The following is a 12,707-nucleotide window of genomic DNA, read 5'->3' as shown; positions in this document are numbered from 1 at the left end:
TTGAAACAATCAAATCGAAGGATATGTATCGCGAAAACATTGAAAATGCCAACCCAAACTTTTTGCCATGCTTGAAACGGTAGAGGCAGAAAAGGGTATGGGAGCCACTCTAGAAACCGAATAATACTTCATCAAAGGATAAATCTAGATTCTAGAGGTTCAGTCCACTCCCCCATCGTCAACAACTTTCCTAAGCGATTGAAGGCATCTGTAAGACAATAGAAGATATTTAGTCATTGACGTAAGTATTCAATATATTGTAATGTACCTACACTGCCCATGATCGCATATTAATCCCATTTTCTATGGGATTTACTATCTTTATGGGACTGATTTACGAGCATATGCAGTACATGTCTTAAAAATACAATGTTGTTTCGAATACAAGCACTAAAGTTATCAACTAAAAAATTGTTCACGAATAAGGTTTACATTGTTTTAAATTTATCATTTTTAGTGTGGAGGGGTGACCTCTGCAACGGTCGGGAAACATGCCATCTCTTGTTTAAAATCAAAATTTTTGTTCTTCCTAATATTACACTAAAAACAAAAACATGCTCCCAGTGCGCAACGGAGATCCTCTTATTGAGTGCAATGCACTAAATTTCCAGATATTTAAGGAAAAGAGATCATTGACCTGTCACAGTGGCGGATCCAGGGGGAGGGTCCTGGGGGTCCGGACCCCCTCCGAAATTTTTTCACTTGCTAGAAAATTTTAAGTTAGTTTAAATTTAATATTAGTTTCAAACTCAAAATCATTCCAAACCAAATTTTACCCTCAAAACATTTAATCATTAAATAAGGTTATTATGTATGACGAATTGTACAATGTTTACTTTAAAATCAAAATTTCAGATCCCTCCCGAAATTTTTTTCTGGATCCGCCCCTGACCTGTCAATTAATGTCTCTAACTACTACCTGCTTTCAATGCCTCAAAAAACTACCTGCTTCCAATGAATAAATGACACAGATAATGCAGCAATCGAGCAACATTATCTCTTCCATTAAATGTACCGCAGATCCCACGAAAACCACACGTTCTCCCGTTTAACAGTAATGTTTAAGTTTATTCAACCACTAGATGTGTTGACAAACCAAATAGAAGCGAGTAGGACAAATAAATAAATATTTCTATTCGATCCGTCCTATATTCATGTGGAAGAAAAATAAGACCAAATAATGAAAATGAATACTTCCATGAAAGATAGTGGCGTTTTATTGCGGCGATTTATCGTAAATCCAAAAGCAAGTGGGCAGTGAAACAGGAAATATAATGACTTGCCTGATTGGGCCCACTCGTCCGTGTCAGAAACAGTCGGAAATAGTAAGGTTTGTACAGGAAAGACCGTCTATCTGAAAGCTAAGTGCTTCTTCTGTTATCCTCTAGCTGCATCGATTGATAGAGAAGCAAACGATTACCGTTAGTGGCTTGAGATTCATCCCTTTTCACTTTCAATGGGGTATTATAATACACATTCAACGACTTATCCCTTAGAGTTGGTGTTACTGGTATGATTTGATCAATGGAAGTTTTGTCCTAAAACAAACTAATCTCACAAACTTAAGCATCATTTATATGTCATGTTTATATTGTGCGAACACTCGTAGATATTAATCAGGAAGTCTTAGGAATGTACGGTGGTTTTTCTTCTAATTATTGCGACTGATTATACCAAAATTTTTAAACTTGTGCCGTAAAGTCTTCGTTGCCACTCGCAGACTCGTCGATTCAATACCTTTTTTTTAGCTTCGTCGTACTTCCTGCAATGGAGAATCACATGGTGGACGTCAAGGATTACCCCGGTGTTTTTGTGTGTTGTTTGTTTATTCATGACGCTTTACACACTGATAATATAAATTCGTAAAGATAATGAAATGGATCATGCAATGCATGCGTTTTTTGCAACGAAGTAATTTCGTGCATTGTAAACAGTAGGTTTCGTTCATTTCATAAGAATAAGAATGGCCGCTTGGTGAACGAAAGCGTTCGTAAATTTTACGTATTTAGTGTCCACTGCACTAATGTTATCGTTGATATTATTATTTTTCATAAATAAAACGTTTTTAATCCACCTAACAGTGTGATGAGACATTTCTTATAACTCTTATCACTCTTTTCGAATATTATATCGTTTGAGAACATTTAGAGCTTGATGCTTCGCGATGTTTTTGATAACACATATTACATGGGATAGTGGCAGGACTCAGAGAATCGCTCAAATCAGCATCGGACAACATCAGTGCTAGAAATCTCAAAAAGCGAAAAAATCGACTTTTTCCAAAGGTGACTTCCCAGTAGTATCCTTGATTTGAATTATTATCGCTAATCCTAATGCCAAAGAACAAATAAAAACCTCACGAAAACGAACCGTTTGGGAAAATCATCATCATTACTGGAATTTTCATTTTAACGAAACTTTTCGATAACCTTCCGTCACTTGCGTTAATGCAATGGGTGCACAGTGCTCTGAAAATCTAGCGAAATCATCTTAGGGCACCAACGGATCTGTAAAGAATACTAAAAATTAATTTCTATTCCATAATTTTCAGTTCAGCAATTCGAGAGATCGTGTTCACCGCAAGCCATGAAAAATAGACTACGTTGTGAAGCGATGGTCACTATTTATTAAAAAATCTCGGTTAAATAAAAAATAAAACTATTAAAAAATTTCAAATAGTTTATAATTTTCACAAACTTATTAGGAAAAATTGTTTAATAAGCTTTCGTAATATTGTGTAAGAAAAAAGCTGAAAATTTCAGTATTTTCTCTATCTGCAACATATAAACCCTTAAGTATACCAATTAATTGGTATACGAATTGGAATAGGTTCGCCAAATTTTGGAAGAAGTCTATAAAATAACCCCTTGAAAACTACCTAAAAATTGTTGTAGCTCGATGCAATAAAAAGAAATGTACCTATTAATGTGAAACACAGCGAATAATATATACAATAAAGACCCATTTTTATCAGTCTCATGGTGTATTTTAGGCTGACAAAATGGGGACATTGACTAAATCGGGCCATTTTTTTTTTCTTTATAATAAACTGAAGCTGTTAAAATATTCTTCTCGTCCCTTGATGTAGTCTGGTAACTACTTCTGATTATGATGAACTTTTTATTTTCGCATATTTCGCATATCTTCATGATAAGGAAAACATGCTCAAGAAAGGATTTACTCTAATTCAGTCTTGTTCGTCTGCTAGAGCCCATCAAACATATGTTCATATTTGGCTGATAAAATCGGGGTTTCAATGTGTTATAATAGATATTCAGCATTCGAAGAAGTTTCTTGTGAACGAGTGTAGAACGACTTTGTTTCTACTTACTTGAAATCAGCAGCGTAGCCAGAAATTCGGTTTGGTGAAAATCGATCATACTGTCCAAACGGCATAATTCCGAAACCGTAATTTTTGAAGTTTTAAAATTATGCAGAATTAATTTTTCAGAAAGTAGTAACAGAGTTCGTGTCTTTAGCGAATTTGTTGAGACTTTATTGTAGTCATGAATATTAACCTGAGAAAATTCACCATAAATACTTCTTGGACGATATACCGTCAAAATTATTTTATCAAATGATGCGCTGTTTAACGTTTGTAAAACTCATCGAAGATACTAAACCTCCGAAATTGGCGGTTTCAAAATGATGCTATCTTGACCTTAAATTACTGTCTTTAAACATTTGACCTATACATATAATTGGTCATACAACAAAAATCAAATGCTCATCAAAATCGATCAGGACCTGCTAGAGTCGAATGGAATTCCTAATTTTTCATAAATTTCTCTCTACAATCGGAAAGTGTTATCCTCGTTATTAATCATATTACGTTTTCGTCTCAACTCGACGTATTCCCAAAATAAAAACCTGTTTTAATCCACCTAGTGGTGCAATTGTGCTTGTCTCATTTGTCCAGACTACGATTCCATGCCTGGTTATGTTCAATACAATGGTGGAAATGAATATTACATGTTCAGTACGATTTGCACATACACACAATGGATCGACAGCCACGATCTTGGGATACTATGTGATACTGAAACATCGCTTGAAACCAGCGGCGGATCATGGAGAAAGATCCGGGAGGTCCAGGTCCTGCCGAAAATTTTCAACTTGTTAAGAAATTTTAAACTAGTTTTAATTTTAAAGTAGCAACCCCTCACTGCATACTCCCTCCGGGTCGGCATGATTGACGATTTTTGAAGTGATTGCATAACCTTTCTATATGAGAAAGGCAAAAATGTACCAAAGTCCAATGAAGTCAATTTTTGTCAAACATCTCAATGTTTCATGCATTTTAAAGTCATTTGGCATCAAAAATACAAATTTGATTTTGAAAATATTTCATTTCAGTTTATATGGGAATTTGCTGTGTGATTGTACCTTTCATTTGAGACTAACTTTGTGCAAATCGGTGCAGCCATCTTTGATTAACAGAGGTCACATTTTTCTCCACATACACACATACACACACAGACATTTTCCGATCTCGACTGAGTCGATTGGCATATGACACTCGGCCCTCCCGGTCGGGATTAGATTGACGAATTTTAGAGTGATTGAGAAAGGCAAAAACATTTTTAGCAAATGTTTTTTTGATGAGCAGTTCTATGTTTCATAGACATTAAATCAATTTTAACTTCGCTTCCTATTAAATAAAGACCCTTATTACAGTACATCTCTACAAAAGCGAGCTCAATTTGAAAAGAAATCTGAGGATTATGATTGATTACAGAACTCTGGAATTTTCTATAGGAATGTTTTCAGGCAGGAATTTGATATTGATGCTATTAGACAACTGTGAAATCAAGACCAATAGATCAGTTACATATCAGGACCCCATTCCGACAATTTATCAAAAGTCCTCATGATGTTTACAACAACAGATTATCAATCTACGGATCAGATAATTGTTATTGTAATATTGAATTAAATCAGTCTGCATCAATAAATTTTCAACTTCAATCCAATATTTTTTTTTTTTGGGTGTGGTGAGGGGGGGTTGTATGGTGTTATACCCCAAAACCTTCTCTTGGCTACGCCGTTGCTTGTAGTTATTTATTTCGCTTTTCATTTTCCGATATGTTTCAGATCGATCCGATGGTTATAAGTTAGAAAAATTGCAGTCAGAAGGTTCGCACAAATGAACATTTTTGTACTGATAAGTTATCAAGTTCCTTCCAGACAACTTGGAAGTGTTCGGTGATTATTTCTAGCGGTTGTAGATAGTAAAATGAAATACATAATTCGTTTTATCGAAATAATGTTTAACTTATTTCAATGGATTATTACTATATTGAACAATAAATAGGCGACAAAGAGTAATCAACAAACAACAAGCCATAACTTTTAAAGTATTCAAAATAGATATTTAAAGTCTTTAGTAAAGTTTTTCGCAAAAGTAAGAGCTACAAATTTGCTGAAGACATCATTTCGATATAATCACTTCCAAGAAAATTTGTGAAAATATCTCACTCATAGGGGGATTAATCAGCAAAAGCACAATACCAAAAGAAAGGGCATATTATCTACATTAAATTCTCCAAAGATACTATTGACCTAAAATAAGCCGTTTTGGCGTTAATAATAGATTGCATGTTTTTGGTCATATTTCTGGCAATGGGAAATGATAAAAATCTTTCGTCCGCATTTAATGTTAAATATCTCTTTTGATAATAGTCCGATTTCAACAATCTATAGCTTGTTCGAAAGTTATTCGTTAAAGCTGTCTAAAAACATATAAATTGTTAATCTATGTTGTCAATTTCGGCAGATAATTTTAAAAAACTGCAGAGAACACCATTTTTACACATTCAAACATTCATATCTTGGAAATTAAACATCAGAATCAAAAACAAATTAATAGCGTTCATACTGTTTTTTAGTTCTTTCATTTAAAATTGGTTTGGATAAGATCGGTTCAGCCATCGCTGAGAAACACGAATGAGAATTTGTCCGTTACATACACACACACAGACACACACACACACACACACACACACACACACACACACACACACACACACACAGACATTGTCCCAAATCGTCGAGCTGAGTCGATTGGTATATAAGACTCGGCGCTCCGGGCCTCGGAAAAATTCTTGAAAGTTTGAGCGAATTCTATACATTTCTTTTATAAGAAATGTAAAACGAAATGTTTTGTTTATTTTAATAAATGTTTGCGTATATTACGAACGATTTCGTTGGTTGCACGAATACATTTTGTTCATCTAAGAGAAGTTTTCGTGTTTAATAGCATATTATTTTGAGAAAAACTCAAACTTATTTATATAAATCCAACGAGCAGTTCGCGATGGCTCAACTGAATCCGTACTACTCCGAATTCTGGATAAACTGGAAGCCAAAGAAGTTCAGAAAATCTTCCTGAAACCGGCGGACACGGATACGGCGACTAAATAGTCAGACCGAGACCGTCGTGATGATCAACAATTATTTGACGTATAGCAACACGGACACATATTTTACCCCTATTGACGCTCTTTTGACGTTGAGGGTTTGATGAATGGTGCTCGTAAATATTATAAAGACTTTCGTATATAACATCGAACAATTCGTTTGACCAATGAAACCGTTTCGTAATAAGCTAAAGAAAGTCTTTTCTTGGTTTTAACAAAAAACTCGTAATGAAAAATAAGTGTTTCAGCAGAACTACGGACGATTCATCATATGTACGAAAAATTCGTATATTTTATGAAAATGGTCTGTACGAAACTAATTCGTAGCGGTTTACGAATATATTCGCTCAGCGCGTCTCTCGGATTAGTTGTACTAATTGTCTCTCGTTGATGTATGTCCTGCAATATTAAATCAGGTGCCGTACTCCCCAACACACACAGTTCGGCATAGGTTTTTGCTTTAGAGGAAATGTATGGGTCTGTCGTGTGTGACTGTTTCATAGGCGGGTTGGTATACGTTGATCGGTCGCATTATTTCGCTCCATCCATCGCTGTGTATCGCATTTTTATTTACGCAGCTTTGCCTTTCGGAAGTCCATTGCATGTCCCTGTGGAGTCGCACCGCGTTTTTTATTGCTTTCCAAACTTCGTCACTGAGATTAGTATAGCAGTGACTGGCTGTATTTTTGTGCGCTCGCAAGATCAACTTCTTCATTTCCGGTTATGCCGCTATGTCCTGAGATACAGACGAATCGAACAGAGTCTGTTAGTACAACCAGTTTGTTCTGAATGTTCGGGATTGACAAAGCCATCTTAATGGCATACGCTTCCGCTGATAAAATGTTACAATGTTGCGGAAGGCTGCGTGTTCCCGCTATTACCAATACCATAGAGTCCGGCTACGACTGTGTGATCAATAGCTCGTCCTCTGTTGGTCACACTTTACTGGGTGGCCCTCTGGCTCTTACAACTTTCTTGACTTTCGCTGTTGTTACGGTCTTTCTCCAGTACTCGTATAGCAATCTGCGCAATAGACTGTACCGCTAGAAGTTTGAAAGGAAGAGTGCCTGCTTCGGCCATTGTCCAAGGGATTGGTTTGGTAACGAATGCACCAGAGGCGAAACCAACCATTTTGTTATAAGCAAGAGTGAGTGTCTGCAGCGATGTTTAGCCTCCTCTGCTCACTGCACGGGATTGACATTATCTTCGAAGTGATCATCGCCAATCCCACTTGAAGCAATGTCGATCGTTTACTACGCGGAAGTATGTGCCAATCATTTTGTGTGTATGGATTCACAGGACTTCTTCATCATCTTGCAATGCGCTTTAAAATTCAATTTTCGGTCCAATATAGAGGATCCTCAATCGGTTTGTTCTCGAGACAACTACACGGTCGATGGTGATGTTACGCATTGGGTCTCGACGTGCGTTGGGACTGCAATAAAAGATGTTCGACTTTGTAGCAGAAATCGCGAAGCCAACATTCTTCGTCCATTTTTCGACAGCCTTAACCGCGGCCTGCAGTTTTCGATGTAGATCTTCTGTTTTGCGATCTCGCACCACAAGGAGTATGTCGTCCGCATACAAAAGTATTTCCACGCCAGCTGGGACTACTTAAAAATCGATTGCATCGTGACGAGAAACAGTGTTACTCATGTATTTCTGACAGCTGTTTACTATGCAAAGCTGAAACTTCCTTACGGAAAGTAAACTTTGCAGCATGTTGATCATTCGACCTCTTATTCTTCAAAACTTTAGTGTGCCACCATGCTGTATCGTATGCCTTGGAGAATTCCAACGACTCTATGAGACTATGAGACGTCGGTTTTTGGGAGCGATCTCTCTAGCTCTGCAAGGTATGAATCGACGCCGCATCCCGAACGGAAATATGATACGCTCGAATAGCTTTGCCATACAGCTAGTGAGCGAAATCGGGCGGAAAGCAGCAGGTCCAGAGTAATTGCGTTTTTTATAGAGATAATTATTGCGGTTCGCTAGCTAACTGGAAAGACACCGCTATGCTAAAGAACGTTCAGATCTCGAGAAGTGTTATCTTCACGGATAACGGGAGTCGCCAAAGAAGCGGATAGCCATCATGTCATGTCCTGTCGAAAAACTCCGCCCTTTGTCCAGAGCCCACAACAGTTCATTTAGGGTAAGGTCAGTGTTGTAGTTGTTGTAGTCGAAGTTGCCGATCTTTCACTGTGCTAGCTCTACCGCTACTTCTGCGGGGTTGTTCGTAAAATCGTCCGTTCGCTTGAATACACAGTGCTTCGCTGTCGGTTACCACACAGAGTATTCACTGTATGCCACAGCTCAGTCGTCATGCTACTCGTTGAAATCTCAGCCAGGAAATCCTTCTATGGCTGTTGTTTCGCTACCTTATACGCTGTCGAAATAACTACACGATTAGTTTCAGAACAACCAACAGCAACCGGCACTGGGGAAAGACTTTGTGTCATTTTAGCAGATTATTTCTTCGACGATATGGTTACTGATTTGTCGTGGTAAAGTCTTGTCGATGTGCCTTCTCCGGGTAAAGGCAAGGTTGCTGCCACGGATCAGTACAAACGGGGTTATCAGCCGAATCTGTGAATAAGTTTAGCGCAGCAGTATCTGTGAAAGGATTAGGAATCTTGGAACTGACCTGAGGTAGGTTCAGCCCCAAACCGATTTATTATTCAAACGTTTGATGACAACAGAACTACCAAAAAAGCCGTCTCGCTAATCTCTACTTCATAGTCTGAGTAATTCATTTGTGTTTTCGTTGGTGGTCTCGAGCAGATTCTCATGTGTTCAAACACCATGCAACCCCATTAAGATACCGTGAGTATGATCCGCGCCAAATTTCTCAACCATCAAAGCACCATGAAATGGCCCCAAAAACCCATAAATATACCAGAATATGGTTTTTAAATGGGTTCGTCCGGACCATGGTGATGGATTTTTTATGGGTTTCAGACACTATCAAAACACCATGCAGTGGGGGTAAATTTGGACCATGAGCATGGGGGCATTATGGGTTTTTTGTTTGCTCGGGGTGGTAGCGCTCTTCTTTGGTGGTGGATCAGATTATCCAGTGAGGTTGTCATGGGTTTGCTGAACGAGGTATTTGGCTTCTATGGTCTACCTCGTTTCGAATCCGTGTTAACAGGTGCCGAGTTATTTCAGGATCTCGTTGTTGATTTGATGAGCTGGTTCGTTTTTTTTTTCTTTACTGTGCTGTGGTTTTTCTATAGAAAAACGCACGCATTTGTTCATTTTTAATATTAAAAAACACTTATTAAAGTTTAAAACGATTTCGATTTCAATTGAGGAAAATATGACCATTTGAAATTCTAGCGCGTATCAGTCGAGGGGGTCTGGTAGTTCAAACTTGTATATCAACCATTATCGTGACTAAGCGAGAGTAAGAAAGATAAACTTCGCGAAGGTTTTATTTCATTTTTTTGTAATTATATAATCAAGGTGCTTCAACAATCGCTCACAGAATAAATAATAGGGAGACAAGGGTGGATCCAGAAATCTTTTTCGGGAGGGGTCTGAAATTTTGATTTTAAAATGAACATTATACAATTCGTTATACGTAATAATCTTATTTAACCTGTAACCCGTCAGAGTAACAATTTAGCACTGGGTGGAAATATACCCATATGTTCGTACTCTCTCCGTAGAGTGTATCGTTTACGTAAATTATGCTCACCACTGTTCCATATGATCGTTCACTTTTTACGTAAAATTTTGTTTATAATTTTGTTTGTGAACGATTTTGTTAGTTCAGATAGGTGTATTAATTTTTGTTAAACATTTGTATATACGTAACATAGGGATTAGATAGGCCACCGCTCTTCTCTTGCTGCAAGTGTTGTGTTTATGCTGTACCATAACGATGACAGTTGTGTGGCGGTGCGGTTTTTTGGTGTTGAACGTTTTTTGTTTTGGTCGTGAGGAAGGCGGCCATCGATTTTTTGTAGAAAGTGACGGACCACGGCTTCGAACAGACGTCGAGATAAGTGATCTCTTTTTTCGGGACAGTTCCCCGCCACTAGAAGGAAGGATTCAGCGCGCGTGTGAGGGCAAATTAAATCCGTCAAAAGTGCCGGTACATGGTTCGGGCACAAGTGAATTTAGTGGTGCAGGATCGCCGTCGGGGAAGCTAATTGTAAAGGAGTTTTCGCTTCCCCGGCTAACAGTTAAGGATCCGACGCACCCGCCCCTCTCGCTGCAGAAGATAAGTCGAACGAGCCTTGCTCTCCTCTGCAGCTAACAGTCAAGGAGAGGAAAGCAGGTAGGACGACGGCTACACCTGGGAAGAACACTGCGGTGTCTTCCGGGATTCCTTGCGGGGAGTAAGGGAATCCGGTATTTCGTCACCAACGTCGCTAGGGAGGTTTCAACAAAAACCAAGCTCACCTCCCTAGCTAATTGTTAAGGACCGCTGCCGGAGCAGCCAACGTAAATAGGGAGAACTCGGCTGTTGTTGTTCCGGCCGGTCAGAGGAAACTGTCCGCCTTCCCGCCGTCGTCAGCAGCAGATAGTGAGGAACGACCAGCAGAGGAGAGTTTCGGAAGAATAAATGGTAAACAAACCCTCCGGAAGTCGCGCTTATGACCCACTGAACGAGCAGTCGCTGCAGCTGGTGCCCTAAGACGATTTCACTAAATTTTAAGAGCAGCGTGTATTCAGTGCACTAGCGCGACTTCCGGAAGGTTAATGAATATAAGTTTTAATTTTTTTTCAAACCAGACGTTGAACCACTTCGTGCACATATAGAGCTGTGCACCAAAGATTTTTCCAGATGACTTTTTCAGCACAAAATCGTTAACTCCACAACCATTTCGGCCAGTGCAAAAACACCCTACCTCCCACCATTGGCAATCAGCGACTACGACAAAAACGACACGATTAAATTTCCCTTGAAAAAGGCCTCCAAATACGGTCGAAACGTCGGGCAGTTTTAAAAACATTTCGTTTGCTCAAGCTAAATTGACTGAGAAAGCCGTAAACATTCACAGATATATAAACTAATTTGAAAATTCTCAGCAAGAAAAAAATAATTCGGGGGGGTTCCAAGACCCTACTCCTAGATACGCCACTGTAGGTGACCATACGTCCTGGTTTCCCAAGACATGTTCTGGTTTTTAACTGACTGTTCTGGTGTCCTAGGATGTCAAGGAAAACGTTTAATTTTTCTTTGTTTCCTCTTCTGAGCCTATTTTTTTTTTCATTGAACCTGCGTTTAATTCACTCTGGTCCAGGTCGCAGTTTCGGCAACCACAACTGCAACGTAAACTCACTCTCAAGCAAAGTACGAGAAACAAAGCCACTGGTATACTCGATTCTTTCAATTGCATCATCTGATGTCTCTTTTTCATCTTTCAGTTGTACCTTGTTATTTTTCTTATCGAATTATTTTTCATGCATGGAAATTGAAAAGAGAAGCCACTCATAAAGCTTAGTTTGCACTTCTAGCATGCCACAAAACTAAAAAATTTACCGTAACTCATTAATCAGCTGTAGTCTTCTTGGAAGAAACTCTAGCAGCCGGTAGATATCCGTCAAGATTTCGGCATATGGCAACATTTTTAAAATGTCGCTATCAGAATTCTGCTATAATTCTGTTGACTATTCGCGACACAGATTCACCTTTTTTGCTCTTTATTTAAAATTCTTTTAGTTTACGTTTTGGATGTTGAATTTCAAAGATGGAGGACAGATACGAAAATATAATAGGATTTAATAACAAATATGGTACGAAATTAATATTTCTAGTTACTAATGTTATGTTTTTATAAAAACATTAAAAACAAAGAAAAATTTAAGAACTAATCGAATCGGTTCCATTTGTGGGCCAAACTCTTAGTGCTATCGATATCGATGAAACGATGATTTCCAGAGCATCTTCTCGGCTTAAATCGTTTTACAATTCATCTCGTTGGTGATTCTGAAAAGGCACTTCGACGTTCTGCTGACTCCTCTTTGGAACATCCCTTGCCAGTGGCCTTTTTCCATGCCATGGAGAGATCAAGACATTAATTACTTCATTGGCCGCTGTCTCGAGTTGGTGATTATGGAACCGCTTCAGGGTTAGTGCAAGCAGTACCTAATCGACAAACAACTGCAACCTGGCTTCATTTCTGGATGCTAAATTACGACTAACTTACCTTGTCTAACATCCTACATAACAAGGAGTATGGAACACCGCGCTGAAACTGATACTATTTGCATCGACCTATCTGCCGGTTATGTTAGAGTGAAGTATGATAACAATCCAAAAAATGGAGAAAT

Source organism: Topomyia yanbarensis, chromosome 3, assembly GCF_030247195.1.
Source record: "Topomyia yanbarensis strain Yona2022 chromosome 3, ASM3024719v1, whole genome shotgun sequence".
Lineage (NCBI taxonomy): Eukaryota > Metazoa > Arthropoda > Insecta > Diptera > Culicidae > Topomyia > Topomyia yanbarensis.
This window is presented reverse-complemented; position numbering follows the sequence as displayed.